Source organism: Notolepis coatsorum (assembly GCF_963971535.1).
Source record: "Notolepis coatsorum genome assembly, chromosome: 7".
NCBI classification, from domain to species: domain Eukaryota; kingdom Metazoa; phylum Chordata; class Actinopteri; order Aulopiformes; family Paralepididae; genus Notolepis; species Notolepis coatsorum.
The window spans coordinates 91,903,705-91,922,019 of NC_140171.1; the positions used below are offsets into that span (position 1 = coordinate 91,903,705).

At 43.5% G+C, this 18,315-nt stretch overlaps 1 long non-coding RNA gene across 1 annotated transcript; it reads left to right on the forward strand.

Moving 5' to 3' along the window:
• The first annotated feature begins 225 nt into the window (after positions 1–225).
• On the forward strand, positions 226–16,394 carry LOC311231891. The gene is made up of 2 exons (XR_014619887.1): positions 226–460; positions 14,098–16,394. It is a non-coding gene; the product is annotated as an uncharacterized lncRNA (long non-coding RNA).
• The last annotated feature ends 1,921 nt before the right edge of the window (positions 16,395–18,315 follow it).

An 18,315-nucleotide genomic window follows, 5' to 3' on the forward strand; every position in this document is an offset into this window, starting at 1 on the left:
CCAATAAATGCCATTTATACAGGGGGGAACTACGTTAAAACTAACCATTCTCATACAAAAAAAGCTTTATTTTGCACATAACAGATGTCAACAAATATTTACAACACAAATCTGTTTTTGTGTGATAATTGTTAGTTTTAACGTAATATTGTGCAAAATCGTGCTTTTATTTTGAAGAAGTCGGGCCGGAAGACATCATCTTGTTTTCGCTGGATGAACACAACACACAGGCTACGAAACACAGTAGCTAATGGTTTAGCTTCGGAGCGAATCATAATTGTCTTATTTGATTCTTGGAAAATGTCTAGAATACAAATACTGAGATTGGTAGTTAATGAGCGACTAACTGCAGCCGTTGAAGACATATTTGGGTTCTTTGAAAGAGTTGTTGTGGAATATGAAGGAGAGATTAATCGCCAGCGTAAACTGCTGAATCTGCTAATGCCTGAGATGAGAACAGGTTTGTAAACATTACATAGTCCTTTGAACGTGAAGTTATTCTCACACCATGTATCTTATTGACGGAGACCAGCCGACCATTTCACAATGTCGGAAGTAAACAACTTCCTAGGGCGCTGACTGGGAACCTAGAATTCCAAAATTATTTTCGACTAGGACGTGTGACTACATAGAATTCGGTGCAGCATTCGAATCCAGATGGAATACTTAGTTTTCGCTGCGAATTTGGATCCGAAATGCAGCCAAAGCCTTTGGTTGCATTTCGGATCCGGATCCAATCCATCTGGTTATCTACACGGGAGGAAGGACAAGCCAAACACCACCATTGGAAATTGAACGGCCCATATTATGATATTTGCTATATTAAACTTTTTTCATATGGCTCTTCCTCAAATAGAGCTAGCGTTACGTAATCTGACACTTGCACTGCATTTGCAGGTGATTTGTTATGCCAAAATAAGTGGTAACTTAAATGATCGAAACACATAGGAAAACGTCATGGTGCATTCGGTCGGTCTTCTTCAAGTCGGAAATGTATCACGTGACCAAAGGGTTTATACGAGGTGATGGCGTTCGGGCGAATGAATGAATGAAAACTTTATTTAACAGATTGCAGAATGGGTACAATACAGTACGGCTAAATAATTGTTAAGGGGATGCAGACCTGAGAAAGACGTTTGTCTTGTTTCCATCAGGGTCCCCCATTTTCAATTCATATAGACATTTATAACATACACAACATACATGACATTTATGGCATAGGGACATATAGGTATTTAGTACTGATACATTTGTGACATAAGCGGTATTCAAATATACAGTACTGTTACCCCTAGATCCTGACAGAGTATATACATATGATGGGGAGGGGACTGTACATTAGGAGGGGGTGGGTGGGTGGGAGGGAAATATACATACGGCGGGGAGGGAATACATGCGGTGGGGAGGAGACTGTCTATTAGGAGGTGGTGGGGGTTTTGGGCATTTACGGTGGCCAGTTTCGAATTGCAGCCTCCCGTAGGTGCTCTTTAAGAGCGGTTTTGAATGTGGGCAGGGATTCACATTCCTTTACAGCTTTGGGTAGGGCGTTCCACATTGTTGTGGCATAATTGCGAAACGTGTTTAGTCCCTTGTTTGAGCCGAATCTGGGTTTAACATGATTTGTTGAGCTTCCTCTGGTGTAGTGGTTGTGGTATTCACTGACCTTTGGGAAGTATTTTGACATGTACATGGGCACCCCGGTCGTATAGTGTATCTTGTAGACCAGGCCCATTGCAAGTTGCTGTACTCTGTCGTCTACTCTAAGCCATCCTAGGTTGTCAAAGTGGGCAGGGGTGAGGTGGGTTCTGGGGTTCAGGTCAAGTAGTAGTCTGACCAGTCTGTTTTGTGATGTTTGTAATTTTGTTTTAAGCGCCTTTGAGGTGCTTTGGTACCATGAGGTGCACGCATAGTCATAGTCAGTGGTGCAGTGGCAAATTGACAGTAGGTCAAACGCTCCACGCGCGTGTGCGCGCGCATGCACAGTTTTTTTTGGCTGCTCTCGTCCTGCAGCTGGATACTATTGCCTCACAGCGCGGCCGTCAGCGCGCGGCCCAGAGAGCGCCGCTGGCTCTGCGGCTCTGCAGCTGCATGCTTCTCCGGGAGTCCGGTTGGATAATGCCATGTAAAAAGCGATTGCGCGTACTTCAGCCTCAGTGACCGAGGTATAACGCCGTTATACCGAGTTATACCAGCACTGCACCACTGGTCATAGTACCCTTGAATGAGTGCTCCTGCCAGAGTCTTCAGGGTATTCTTGTTTACCAGAGAGGAGATCCGGTACAAGAATCTAGTTCGTTGGTTGACTTTTTTTATTACATTGGATGCCATTTTGTCACAGGAAAGATTTGCCTCTAGGATGGAACCCAGGTAGGTAATTTCGTCTTTCCTTGTGACAATATTGTCACCCACTGTGACTGAGAAGCCGTCGGTCTTGCTGAGTTTGTTATTTGAACCGAAGAGAATGGACTCTGTTTTGCCCATGTGTAATGATAGTTTGTTATCAGCGAGCCATATGCAGATTTTGCCTAGTTCCGTGCTGAGGGTTTTTTCAACCTGCAACTTGTTCTTGTTAGAGACCAGCAGGGCTGAGTCGTCCGCAAACAGGAACAAGTTGCAGTCACAGGCTGACGACATGTCATTTGCATAAATTAGGAAGAGTAGCGGCCCTAGTATGCTTCCTTGTGGAACACCACAGCTCACTGTGAGGGGGGGGGATAGGGTACCGTTTACCTCTACCATCTCTCCCCTCCAGGTAGTTAGGTAAGTAAAGTCAGCACCAATCATATGTAAGGCATCATATTCAGCCTTCATTTCATGATGCAGGTGGTTTTGAGCTATCTTTAGGAATCCCAGCATGTCAACATCATGTTTCCAATGATGTTTCATGGTACACAATGTTCATGAAGTATGTTTGCACCACGTAAGGAGAAGGGTCAGTGAAAAGTCATAACTCATAAACTTGGGTATCATGGAACCTGTCTGTGTTTACTACTGGTATTTACCATTTGATCCTAGTGGAAGTTGCACTCAAACGTGTTGATGAGGACCGACTGAAGGCATGATTATTTTGGCATGGCAAGTCACCTGCAAATGCAATCATGTTACAGATTACTTAGCTCAGTTTGAGGAATATGCAGTGCTATATAGTATGATAGAATATTGCAACTTCACTGCCAATATCAAAGTCAACAAAGTAATTTCATGTCTTTACATTAAGTAAAGGTGAGCATTTGTTTTCTGGCCTGTTATGTTCTCACAAACTCATACTATGTGGTTGAGGCAAAATTAAGGGACTGTAAATTTGGCTTTTGCTCAAACAGCTATGTAATCTGACACTTGACCGCATTGCTGGTGATTTGCTATGCCAAAGTGACCTGGCAGGTTCAATTAGGGAAACCCATAAGAACCCTTAATTTGGCATAACGGGTCACGTGCAAATGCAATGACGTGTCAGATTATGTAGCCAGGGCTGTACGTTAACTTTTTTTGCACATAGCACTGGTGCTACAGAGGTTTATAGTTTTGTAGCACAGGCCAAAATCTTGTAGCACAAGTATAAAACGTGTTATATTTGTAACAGTCACAAATGTGCCTATTGTATTTGTGTTATTTAGTTGCAGTGCCATGTTTGGCTGTCATTTAGTATATCGCCATGTGTTATTATTACTATGATACTCTCATATGCTATTTTCAATTAATATCATAAACAACATAAGGAATATTAGCATAATTTTGAGTGGACTGAAGGAATGAGTCAGCGTTAATAGTTTTAAATGCAAATAATTTATTGAAACATAGAAGTGGGGTCGGTTGGGACACACACACACACAATGGGGGACCCTGATGTAAACAAGACAAACGTCTTTCTCAGGTCTGCATCCCCTTAACAATTGTGTGTATTGAGCCGTACTGTACTGTACCCATTCTGCAATCTGTTAAATAAAGTTTTCATTCATTCATTCACACACACTGTTTCAACTCACCACCCCTGCATCATATTGTAGTCTAGTCTGTCTTCAAACTTCCACTCCTCTCGAAACTTGTTTATATTTGAATATCAACATTATCTGTCCATCCTCAGTACTATAATATACTCCTGTCCTGACTAGTGACTTCATCATCTTTCCAAACGCACGCACACACACACAGGGAAGGGGAGAGAGTGCCCCCCCATTTCCCTTTCCCCAGTCCACACTGTGTCTGCTGGCTCTGCCTGTGATCAGGATTAGCTTGTTAGCTTGCTAACGTTGTAGTGATTGTAATGGTACATAAACGTTCATTTCGGGCAATGTGCGCATAAAGGAATGGCGACGGTGCAAAGCATGTAGATGCATTTGACCCGTTGCGAGAAAAAAAACCCACCACGGACTTATTTCGGGACGTGTAGGCGCACTGCTGTGTTAACGCAGCAGTGCGCAGCAACCGACCAACGCGCTGCTCTGCTTGCAGAAGGCGCACGGATAGGGCGGATATGACTCGTCGAGTTGTCACAAGAGTTTTTTCAAAATAAGATTATCATATGCACCTGAACGTTGCTAGCTTTCGGAGCCTAGCTGGAGCTGCGCGTGGGCAGAAATGAGACCCGCTACAGGATTTTCAAAATAAGAGTATCTATATGAACCGAATCCCTATCGCACCAGTGCTACTGAAGTAAATCCATCCATCGCACAGACCGCTGTTGCTGTAGCACGTGCGATATATATGTCGCACTGTACAGGCCTGATGTAGCTCTGTTTGAGGAAAAGTGATATGCAAATAGTGATGGGATTATAAGCAGTGCACTTGACTTTACAAACGATCAAGTGAATATTGCAACTTGAGTATTGCAATGATAAAGCCAGTGAAGTCATATTTAACTTTAAGTGTCCGTACTCTGCCCACTACACTTTTTTTTTTTTATCTACTTTGAGATGTTCCGATACCATTTTTTCCTTCCCGATCCGATTCCGATACCTAAGCTTTGGGTATCGGCCGATACCGATACTGATCCGATACCAGTGCATACATTAAAATAATTAAAAAATAAAAAAAAATATATAAATTATAAAACGTATTATTATTTTTTTTATACAGCTACTGTTTTATATATACTGTTTTTTTTTAGTAATAACTATAAAGTAATGGTATTTATTCAACAACAGGTGATTGTATAGATTAGTATTAGTATCAGTAATTGAAAACTATCTCAATGAGTTCACCCACGGAAAGGTTGTTGGCACATTAGTTCCACACGGACATTATTCGTTGCTGCACTTGCTTCCACAAGAAGGCTCCATTGGCTCTGTTGTTGTGATTTTTGCACAATAAATATTCAACATTCTCTTTTGAGACTCCGCCTCAGACTCTTATCATTTGGCACTAAAAGCTAAACATTGTCACCGATATGCTGTCCACAACATGTCATTAATTGTGTACGCGAGGTGGTCGATCAGTGATGACGCTAACGTGAGCTAGGTTAGCTAGCATGAGCTACCGGTAGATGGAAAGACTAACGTTACTGGTGAAAATGTGATTTAACTTGGAATACTCCTTTGCCAACTTGCTCTACTTTGCTTGCAGGTCTGCAGCCATTATTGCTGGATTATGAATAGCCCCAATTTTAGCCAAGGTAACGTTAAAGCTAGCTTTCGGTTAGCTGTTCAATGCTAATAACACCAGCCACCAAGCGAACCCAAAGAGCTCCCCGTCAACAGCGCTCTGTCGGGACGATGGCATTTTAAGAAAGTATCTGTTCTGCTGTTAAAATGACAAATGGCTTTGACACTTTAATTCACGGTCGATTAAGCACACGTTTGTTTTATAATGCGAGTAGGGTATATCTGCAGAGCCACAGAGCCCAACGTCCGCAGTGTTGATAAATTACGTCATATGGTATCGGAGCAAGGCTGTTAAACTTGCTAAGAGGATGTATGCCGACAAGATGGAGGCACAAATGGCACAGAATGACACAAGAGGCTTATGGCAGGGACTGAGGACTATAACTGACTACAAAGTCAGCGCCCCCTCAATGGGGAGCGACGACGACTGGGTACTGGACTTTCTGAGTGAAAGACCCCAGGCGGTCAGGGTGGGCGGTCAGACCTCCAACACCATCACCCTGAGCATCGGGTCCCCCCAGGGCTGTGTTCTAAGCCCCCTGCTGTACTCACTCTACACACACGACTGTGTGGCCAAGTTCAGCTCCAACTCCATAGTGAAGTTCGCAGACGACACGGTGGTGGTGGGGCTGATCTCGGACAACGACGAGAAGGCCTACCGGGAGGAGGTTGAGGTACTGGAACGCTGGTGCCAGGACAACAGCCTGCTCCTGAACATTGGTAAAACCAAGGAGCTGATCGTGGATTATAGGAGAGGACAGCAGGAGACGCACACACCACTGATGATTAACGGGGCTACCGTGGACAGGGTGAGCAGCTTTAAGTACCTGGGGGTCCACATCTCAGAGGACCTGACATGGTCAACACACATAGACACAGTAGTAAAGAAGGCGAAACAGCGCCTCTACCACCTGAGACAGTTAAGGAAGTTCAGAGTATCGGGCAAGATACTCCAGTCCTTCTACTCAGGAGCTGTAGAGAGCATCCTGACCGGAAACATCACTGCCTGGTATGGAAACAGCACGGCACAGGACAAGAAGGCCCTACAGAGAGTGGTGCGCTCAGCCGAGCGTACCACGGGTATTGCACTACCCCCCCTGCAGGTTCTATACAACAAGAGGTGCAAATCCAGAGCCTGCAGGATAATGAAAGACCCTCACCACCCCAATAACAGCCTGTTTCAGCTGCTGAGGTCAGGCAGACGCCTGCGAACCCCAGCTACTAGGACAGAGCGGCTTAGGCTCAGCTTCTTCCCCCAGGCCATCAGAGCCATGAACAATGAACATTGAGTGCTCAGAACATTGAACTATCCACACACAAGCACACATGAACACACACACGACACGCACGCTGTGCACGCTCACACACGAGCAGCCACTTAACACTTTAACATGAGCGGGCACACACTCATGTCGCACACACGCACACTTATGGCCAAAGGAAAGGACACTTTAAATTAGAATAACAGGAACAGTGTATTGCACTACCAAAGCTAACTAGCATGTCCCATATGCTCTGTAAATAACTATGTACAGATACCGAGATGTCACTCCATGTTACCTGTTACCTGTTCACTGCACAATGTTGTTTTTTCATTTTTTGATTCTATTATATGTTGTACCACTGTATTGCACATCGTTGCGGGCAAGACCACCCGCATTTCATTGTATACCTGTATGCCGTGACAATTAAAACTCTTGACTCTTGACTTGACGCCTCCCTTGCGGACCAGCTCAACACCTTCTACGCGCGGTTTGGTGCAAACAGTGGCGCTGCTAGCTCAACGGCTAGTGACGTCACTGGTGCGCCGGCTGTTGTGGAGGGGGGGGGGCATCCGCGGGGGGGCGGGGACGCTCTCTCATTGACGGTACACAGTGTGAGAAGAGCATTTATGCAGGTGAACACCAGGAAGGCGGCTGGCCCAGATGGAATAACAGGACGTAGGGCTGGGCGATATGGCCTAAATATGATATCACGATATTTTCTGACCTTTCGGCGATACACGATACACATCACAATGTTTTTCCTTTTTTCCCCAAACAATTCATTATGAGGCTTACCAAGACAGTATTTGAGTTTGCAAGCGAACATTAAAGACAAAAGACTCATGCATTTAGCATTTTTATATTATATATTAGATTTAGATTATTGGATTCTTAGATTATATATTTAGCATTTTAGCCTTTCGTTTTTTTATATTATATATTAGATTAGATTTAGATGATTAGATTACATATTGTAACTATTTATTTATTTACATGTATGTATACATTTATTATTTGAACGGCTTAAGGCTATATCTGTACTTGATGTTTGTTTGTTGTGTTGCATACTTGAAATAAACTTCAATCAAATCAAACCCCCCCTCTTAAAAACAAAAACCTGTGTTTAACCTAGCCATCTATAAAACATCATGCTAAAACTGTGAAACAAATGTCCTACTCCCCTAAAGAAAGAAATACATAGCAAACATGACTCAGTTATCCAATAGTGCTGCTGCTTTTTATTTTGTTAAAATCTTTTAGTTAATAAGACTAAAAGACTACAATATATATGACTACAAGGGCCAGAAGCCCACTTCATGACGGCTTCCTGTCCTCTCATTCCATTTCCGGTTTTCCGGTTAACGTTACATTTTCAACAACAGATTGCTGCTAATTAAACACTTCATGGAAACGGAGTAACGTTAACGTTATGTCGAGTTCATACGTGTAGTGTAGTATGAACTCCACATAACGTTAACATTACTCCGTGTCCACTGTTGCTGCCACTGTTGCGTCGCAGATGCATGGTACACTCTGTTAGCTCCGTAGCTAATCCGCTCATAAACTAACTTACAGATAGCAGTACCGTTAACGCCGGAGTTTACTCCTGGGTTTCAGGGGGCATCCCTAGCACCGAGCCACCACCGCCTCTCTGGCTAGGTGTGTGCGCTTGCGTGCGTGTATGTGCGTGTAGATGACGTAATTTTGGCAAGTGTGTGTGTGACTGACTTTTTTTTTCTGCGAGAGGGAGAGGCGAGAGAGAGAGGAAAGCATTTAGCACTGCGCTTGTAAGTCTCATCTCAGCCGCGGCGGACTCTAACGCGAGGGCAAAACATCACGATATCCGCGATACGTTTAAAAAGTGTATCGTTAATGAACTGTACCCGATATTTATATAATATCGTCATATCGCCCAGCCCTAACAGGACGCATACTTAAGTCCTGTGCTAACCAGCTAGCCCCTGTGTTCACCACCATATTTAATCGATCCCTGAAGGAGTCAGTGGTCCCTGCCTGCTTCAAGATGTCTACCATTATCCCGGTACCAAAGAAACCCTCCCCAGCAGGTCTCAATGACTACAGACCGGTGGCACTCACCTCTGTGGCCATGAAATGTTTCGAGAGGCTGGTCAAGGATCACATTTGTGCCTCCCTCCCCAGTGATATAATGGACCCTATGCAATTTGCATACAGGCCAAGCAGGTCCACTGACGATGCGGTCTCCCAAGTACTGCACAGCACCCTCTCTCACCTGGACCGTCAGAAGGGGGGCTATGTGAGACTGTTGTTCATTGACTACAGCTCAGCGTTCAACACCATAGTCCCCACCAGACTGGTGGACAAGTTGATCGAGCTGGGTCTGAGCTCCGCTCTGAGCGCCTGGATACTGGACTTTCTGAGTGAAAGACCCCAGGCGGTCAGGGTGGGGGGTCAGACCTCCAACACCATCACCCTGAGCATCGGGTCCCCCCAGGGCTGTGTTCTGAGCAGCCTGCTGTACTCAATATACACACACGACTGTGTGGCCATGTTCAGCTCCAACTCCATAGTGAAGTTTGCAGACGACACGGTGGTGGTGGGGGGGCTGATCTCGGACAACGACGAGAAGGCCTACCGGGAGGAGGTTGAGGTACTGGAACGCTGGTGCCAGGACAACAGCCTGCTCCTGAACATTGGTAAAACCAAGGAGCTGATCGTGGATTATAGGAGAGGACAGCAGGAGACACACACACCACTGAGGATAAACAGGGCCACCGTGGACAGGGTGAGCAGCTTCAAGTACCTGGGGGTCCACATCTCAGAGGATCTGACATGGTCAACACACATAGACACAGTCGTAAAAAAGGCGAAGCAGCGCCTCTACCACCTGAGACAGTTAAGGAAGTTCAGAGTATCGGGGAAGATACTCCAGTCCTTCTACTCCGGAGCTGTAGAGAGCATCTTGACTGGAAACATCACTGCCTGGTATGGAAACAGCACGGCACAGGACAAGAAGGCCCTACAGAGAGTGGTGCGCTCTGCCGAGCGTACCACGGGTATTGCACTACCTCCCCTGCCGGTTCTATACAACAAGAGGTGCAAATCCAGAGCCTGCAGAATAATGAAAGACCCTCACCACCCCAATAACAGCCTGTTCCAGCTGCTGAGGTCAGGCAGACGCCTGCGAACACCAGCTACTAGGACAGAGAGGCTTCGGCTCAGCTTCTTCCCCCAGGCCATCAGAGCCTTGAACAATGAACACTGAACTCTCCACACACAAGCACACATTAGCACACACACGACACGCACGCTGTGCACGCTCGCACACTAGCAGCCACTTTAACATGAGAAAGCACTCACTCATGCTGCACACGCCCACACTTATGGCCACAAAGGAAAGGTCACTTTAAAAATAGTATAGTAACAGTGTATTGCACTACCAAGGGACCTAGCATGTCCTTCATGCTCTGTAAATAACTATGTACAAATACCGTGATGTCCCACTATGTTACCTGTTTATTGCACAATGTTGACAAGGAGGCAAGTGCAGCCATGAAAGGGAGGGCAAAGCTTGTGCAGCAGTCCCTGAAGCAGTACAAAATGCTGCTATTCATCCACCTCATGCTGTATGTCTTGCAAGAACTGAAGCAGCTCAGCCTCTTGTTCCAGCGGGATGGCCTCACATTGCAGATGGTGTTGGATGGACTGCAGACAACAACACTCGCTCTTGTGGCCATGCAGGTGAGAAAAGCATAGATGTGAAATATTAGATAGATTCATATTGGTAATTCATATTGAGACATACAATGGAAATGGACAAAAGCGTTATCCTATTATAATATATATGATGTATTTTTTTTAGGGTCCAAAACCAACATTTATCAAAAAGCTGATATATTTAGCTGATTCTAGTGATGGGAAATACATAGAAAACATTCATTTTAAAATAGGCAATGTGTTTACACCACCTGACCTTTGACATGCATATTTAAAATAATATTTGATAGTTACATAATTGTATTTAATATTGTCACAGCTCAATAGGCCTACTAAAAGGGCTTTTTTGTAATAAAAATTACTAAAATATTCTTAACATTCTTCTATATTTTTATTTTTTTTAACTAGACAAACCCAGGCCCAAGGCTACACCAGTTTATGGAAGAGGTTGGGCCAGGAAGCATCTGGCAGGGTGTCCAGCTCAGCAGGACCAATGCTGACGATGACACCTTCAACACACTGAAGCTTCGCCTCATCAACAGCTTCTGTGAGTTTGTCTCAGAGCGCTTCAAGAGTCTGGAGACCGGCGTTCTGAAGGCAACCTCCACACTATTCGACATATCCAACTGGCCAGAAGACACCACCAATCTGGCAACATTTGGCACAGCTGAGCTGAATGCCTTCATGGAGCATTTCCATCCAGTTTTAAAAGAGTGTGAGGACTTTGAATCGGTGGAGGCAGCTAGGCGAGAGTGGCTTGACCTCAAGGTGCTCATTGCCCGCTGCTACAGGCACCTTGATTCCCAGGTGCTGTGGCAGCGGCTGACTCAGGGTGCCATCGGAAGGGATGGTCAGTTCCAGCACATGCAGGTGCTTGCAGAGATCAGCCTCGTCCTCCCCATGAGCACCTCTTGTTGTGAGCGCGGCTTCTCCAGCATGAAGAGGATCAAATCAGACTGGAGGTCCTGCCTCTCCAATGAGATGCTCAACTGCCTCCTGCAGATATCGGTTCATGGCCCTCCTGCACAGGACTATGACTCTGTGAAAGCCGTGACTAAATGGTGGCGCAGTGGCTGCAGGTCACGAAGACCTCAGTACAAAGACTGAGACAACTGAGACTTGATTCTCACAAGTATTCACATACTCTCACAGTATTCAAGAAAGGTGTTTAAACTTTCAATTGGTTGTTTTGTTGTTACCCGTTGTTACCTGTTGGTCTATTGTTCAAATAAATAATTATTTCAAATAAATACAATTAATCTATTTCCTAATCATTTGAATGGTGTTTCTTATGGCAATAACAACTATAGACGACAAAACCAAAGTAAAGAAACGACATTTGATTTTTGGGACGGTTACATTCACTTTGGGACGGTTAAAATTGTATTTCGGGACGGTTCTGGGACGGTGGTGAAAAAAGTTAGTCTGGAGCCCTGGTGTGTGTGTGTCTTTAAATGTAAATGAGATGCGCTCTGCTCGAGGTCATGGTGAGTTGAAAGTGTGTGTGTGTGTGTGTGTGTGTGTGACTTTAAATGTAAATGAGATGCGCTCTGCTCACGATGTCAAGTTTGTAACATGAGACGCACATGAGGTCTTACATCACCCTTTAGCCTACAAGAAAACGCTGCAATCGCGTTTTTGATTGTGCTCTGATATTTTACTATTTCGCATTTGACCAAATATGTGGAGAGGCATATTCCCTGCAACAGGTTCAAAGATAACTTCACATTTATTGGCAATTCGTTTCCTTATATCGCTTCCTCCAGGGTTCCTTCCAACTTGTGTTGACAAAACACCTGGGCTGCTCAGCTACGGGGAATCAGCGCTCTCTCTCTAGACTAGAAAGGTGCACTCAGTAGAGCACAGATGTCCACCAGGGCGGCAGCCACACATAATAATAATAATAATAGATTGGATTTGTAATGCACTTTTGTGCTACACTACATGGTTAAAACAGTTAAAAAAATAGAAATAAAATAATTATTAGTAAAACAAATAAAATAAAATACAGAATCAAAATAAGATAAAAATAGAACATAGTTAATTAAAAACATAGTATAAACAGACAATTTAAAAACAAAAGCACAATAAAATTAAAATAAAAAGCTAACAGTCAAAGGCCTTTTTGAACAGGTAGGTTTTCAGGCCTGCCTTCTCTCTCTCTCTGTTCAATAATTTAAAGTGGCCAAACGTTACAATATAAATACTAATTGGATTTTTGGCTGGTAAAAAATCTGCCCGGCTAGTAGTTTTTAAAATCTACCAGCCAAATGGCTGGTAAGTCAAAAAGTTAAGTTTGTTCCCTGCCTGTAGGGAATAGCGCTCTTTAAATGTTTAAGCTGCATAAACATTTCACCTGCTTAGTTCATACAATCTAATTGTAACTAAGAGAGTTGCTGGAAAAAGATAATTGCTTTTGTGCATAGATCACTAGATTTATCAGCTTATACATTTCAGTTGCAGGGCTGTAATGCCCATAGGGCCAGGCAATAGCAATCTTTAAATGCTTGAGCTGCAAATACTAAAATATTCACTGGGGGGAAATGTTTTAATGCATAGCTCAATTAACAATAAAAAATGGTTTGTGCTGCACATTTTTGAAAATGTCAGTTGAAATTAAATACTTGATAATTCTGAATGTTCAGCGCCGCAAGCAACCCCCTCCAAAGTCCCTGCACTTCAGAAAAGTCCTACCCCCAAAGTAGGACCCTCTCCCGGACCCTCTGCTTAGACCCTGGTCCCTGCAGTGCAAACGCACTGACTTCCTGAAAAAGTCCCTCGTTCTGGGGGGAATTTCGTAAGAATGATATCCCTAACGAGGTCATATTCTAGCTCCTTTTAAATGGACTAGTAAATTGGTTCTCAAAAGTAGGTCTGGGGACCCCAAGAAGACCTTCAAGAGTTTTAATTTTATTTAACAATGACCACAGTGGGAATCTTTTTTTATCCACTTTTTCTCCTCCTCCTTCTGTGTTTTTCTCCAATGCCAATTTAGTCGTGCCAATTCCCCCCTCCCCTGTCTTGATCGTTGCTCGCATGTTCCCCCCACTGGTCATCGTAGGGAGGGTTGAAGAATCTATTGCATGTCCCCTCCGATACATGCAGAGTCATGCGCTTAGACCGCTGCGCCACCCAGCCGCCCCACAGTGGGAATTTATCTGTCAATCTTTCCATTTAGGGGTCATGTGATCCTTGACATAAATCAAATGTTTTAGAACATGTCTTGAGGAATAATATCTGGAGGAAGTTACATGGAGTCACGTCGTTCCAGGAGAACCACCACAAACATGCATTCTGGGTAGCTCCTGCCGTCGCCCTTGACCAAGGTACTGTCACTACAACTGGACTTGGTCCCCTGGTGTTGCACTGTGTGGCTGCCCACTGCTCCATAATAGTTAGGATGGGTAAAATGCCGTAAAAATTTCCGCAAGGGGATTGATAAAAGTATAACTTAAAAATGTTTGACTTGACGCTTTACCTTTTTTATTATAGGTAAAGGTACCAACAAAGTTTGAATAATCTTCTGTTCCTCTCTCTAGATGCCCTCCCTCCGCAGTTCCTTGTGTGTGAAGACGAGGTCCACGTCCACCCTGAGCAGCAGGAGAGGAGCCCCAGTCCTTTTGAAGACCTGGAGCCGTCTGGTTTTGGAGAGCTCCCATTCAATCCGGTTTCTGTGACGTGTGAAAATGATGGGGATAATAAGACCCGGTCCTCACAGCTCAGACAAACCCAGGAACCAGATCCCCTACAGACTAAAGATGGACCACTACTTCAAGGGCTAGAAGGAGTTGATGGCTCCAGGATCACAGGACATCCAGTGAAGTGTGAAGATGGTCAAGAGAACGCTCTCCCCTTTCAGCCTGTTCAAACCCAGAGGGAGAAAAACAGAGAGGCGTACTGTTTACCCAGCACCTCGACTGAACAGATGAAAACAGAATCCGATGGAGAGGACTGTGGAGTATCGGAACCAGCTGGTGATGTAGAACCAACTAGAGACGGCCAGCTCCTCTACTCTGACTGCTTTGGAACTGACACTGAAGACAGTGATGAATGGGAGGAGGGTGGAGGACCTCAGTCAGGTTTAAAGACATTGCAATCAAAGAACGCACATAAAAGACAATGGGTGTCTCACAGCGGCACTGGGTTCAGCAAGAAGGGAGATCACAGACACATGAGAACTCACACCGTTGAAAAACCGTTTAGTTGTCCAGTCTGTGCGAAGGGGTTTAGTAGGAAAGGGGATATGAAGAGACACATGAGAACTCATACGGGAGAGAAGCCATATCGATGTCCGGTCTGCGGGAAAGGGTTCACTCAGAGCGGGAATCTGGATCGACACATGAAAAGTCAAAAGAACCATTTAGTTGTTCAGTTTGTGGAAAACGATTCAGTAGGATGGGAGTTCTGAAGAAACGCACAAGAATTCATACTGGAGATAAATCATTGAATTATTTAGTTTGTGGAAATGGGTCCAATGAGAACTCAGATCTGAAGAAACACTTTTAATTGTTCAGTTTATGGCAAATTAATTATAATTTATTACACACAGTTGCAAAGTTTGTGGGCCAAGTTATCCTGATTTGTCAAACTTGAAACATCACACAGTGTCATACTTTTAAAACACCACAAGGTGTCATACCTTTAGCAGCCGTGGGTAAGCCTGCAGAGGTGGAGCTGAAATAATGTTTATTTTCCCTTAAAGGAACATTCCAACATTTAGCGAAATACACATATTTGCCAATTTCCCCAGAGTCGAGACAAGACGATCAATATCAGTTTCATCTTCGGTGTGTCTAGTAGCCCCAGAGAGAAGCTAGCTTAGGTTAGTGCATGGACTGAAAACGGTAGGGAGCAGCTAGCCTAGTCAAAAGAAACTTCCAACAACTCCAAACGTCATCTAATAGGGCAGTCTATTTAAACTGCAACACAATGTAATCTAATAGGACAGTATTTAAACTGCAACACAACGTCATCTAATAGGACAGTCTATTTAAACCAACACAGCGCCATCTAATAGGACAGTATTTAAACTGCAACACAATGTCATCTAATAGGACAGTATTTAAACTGCAACACGTCATCTAATAGGACAGTATTTAAACTGCAACACGCCATCTAATAGGACAGTATTTAAACTGCAACACAATGTCATCTAATAGGACAGTCTATTTAAACTGCAACACAACATCATCTAATAGGACAGTATTTAAACTGCAAGCCCAGTGTCTCACTCTTACCTGCTGCTTGCTTGTGCATTTTTTGCTCCCAACACCCAGGATCCACATGTGGTCTCTGCTTCTCCTGGTCTGAGAAGGATAAGGCTTTATATGATATTGTATGGTTCCCCCTAGTGGGGTTCTGTAATTAAATAACTCCCTGCTCTTATGGTTCGCAGGGAGGAATTTAGAAATAGCCTTGATACCACGATAAAAAGTATTTAAATTTATTCTCAATGCAATTCTTATTTCAATACTTGAGTTGTCCGACTGAACTTGATTATGAAACGTCACACTCATACACAAGAACAGGATATGTCGGGTCAACTGGCTCCCCCTTGTGGTTGGTCCTTTATTTCAGATCTACAGTTAGTAGCAGTGTTGTAGTAGTCATCGTTGGTCTTTATTGCCAGTGTCAAAGTTTAAATGGAGACCAAAAGACAAACTCAGAATGTTGGTAAATAAAGGGCTTGGAAATACTTCTGGGGTGGATAACACACAATTACACAGAGCTGCTTCTCGGTCTGCACGCCATACACAGGTTGAAACTGGTGTCATTTTAACTGCTTTTATTGCTAACTGCCTATGAAATGGTAATATAATAAAACGTTTATATTGTATTGTATTGTAATCTACTCAGCACCTACAACAAGATGGATGTTCAGATGTCTACTTGAGAACTATGAAAAGTTTAAACCATTGGATACATTGAGAAACACTCACCAGCTAAATTGTCTAATTATCTGCCTGTGTTAAAAGAAAACTCAAAACAGTTCATAGCAGGAGGGGGGAGGGGAGGTACAGGAATGGGCCGGGTAATAGAAAGACATACATATAGGCAATATAATTGGATATGAATATAAAAATAAGCAGTGTAAACAAAGGCGCAGATGAGGGTCTGGATGCCCTATCGGTTACCGTAATTCCTCTAATAGTAACCCCGGCTTGTATTTGTTTCAACTGTAGCGGATACCAGGCTTGTATTAGGAGGAGGCATGTATAAGAGAGAGGCCTATATTTCTAATTTTCAAACAGATCATAATGAATAAATCAACATTTTGTCAGTTTGAACCCAGTAAAATGGACTGGGTTCATTTATTGAAACCAAGCAAGCAAGTACTGTATGAAATACGGTAGTAAACAGTGCAATTACAGGTGGTCAAAAAAAGTAAAATAAAGTAAAATAGTGCAATCACAATACTGGTATAATAATAATAATAACTTCGTTTTATACAATTCTGAGGTAGGCTTACTCTCTTGGTAAACATTAACACCATACCATTATATGGCATTTACTGCACAGCCAGGCCAGCATATAACAACAATAACTCTAATATACATGAAACCCGGCTTGTATTAGGAGGCCGGCTTATAATTGCTTAGCTCAACAGTGCACCCGGTCATTAATAGAGACCCGGTTTTTAATTGAATACCGGTTACTATTAGAGGAATTACGGTATATTATGTTACAATAAATAATTTAAATCTGAATATATATACTATGAGTAAAAGTAAACAATATACACAAGGTGCAGTATACACAAGGTACCCTAACTGGCATGATATATACTGTACATCATATGTTGTTGGATAATTCACTTTACTAGAAGAACATGTCAAGTTTCAGCAGTCTTACCTCCATCTAAGGTCATCAGTCTTACCTCCATCTTAGGCCATCAGTCTTACCTCCATCTTAGGTCATCAGTCTTATGGCCTCCTATACATATGGGCAGTGGTGGAAAGTAACTAAGTATTTTTACTCAAGTAATGTACTTAAGTACAATTTCAAGCTACTTATACCTGAGTATTTAAATTTTAGGGAACCTTATACTTTTACTCCACTACATTTCAAGGGAAATAATATTTTTTATTATATCCCTTGAAATGGAGGATGCATATTTTCACATCCCGAAATTTTCACATTCTCTTTCGGGGAGTAGCGTACGAATACCAGAGGATGCCGTTCGGCTATTCTCTGACCGTGCGCACTTTCACCAAGTGCTTGGAGACCGCGCTAGGACCTCTACGTCATCAGGGAATGTAATGGCATCCTGTACACTACTATACAATATAGTTTTTACTCTATATCCTTATGCTATACTTGCTATATCTAAACTATACTATACAAGAACCACATCGGTTCTTTCCTTAAAGTGACCTTTCCATTTAGTTTAAAGTGACAGTTTGTGTGTGAGCGATTGCAGCAATGTGTGTTGTGTTGTGTGTGTGTGTGTGTGTGGAGAGTTCAGTGTTCAGATGGCCTGGGGGAAGAAGCTGAGTCAGTCTTTCTGGATTTGCACCTCCTGTTATATAAGTCCTGCAGGGGTGGTAGTGCAATACCCGTAGTATGCTCTGCTGAGCGCACCACATTCTGTAGGGCCTTCCTGTCCTGGGCCGTGCTGTTTCCAAACCAGGCAGTGATGTTTCCTGTCAGAATGCTCTACAGCCTCGGAATAGAAGGAGTGGAGTATCTTCCCGATACTCTGAACTTCCTTAACTGTCTCAGGTGATAGAGGCGCTGTTTCGCCTTTTTTTAACCAC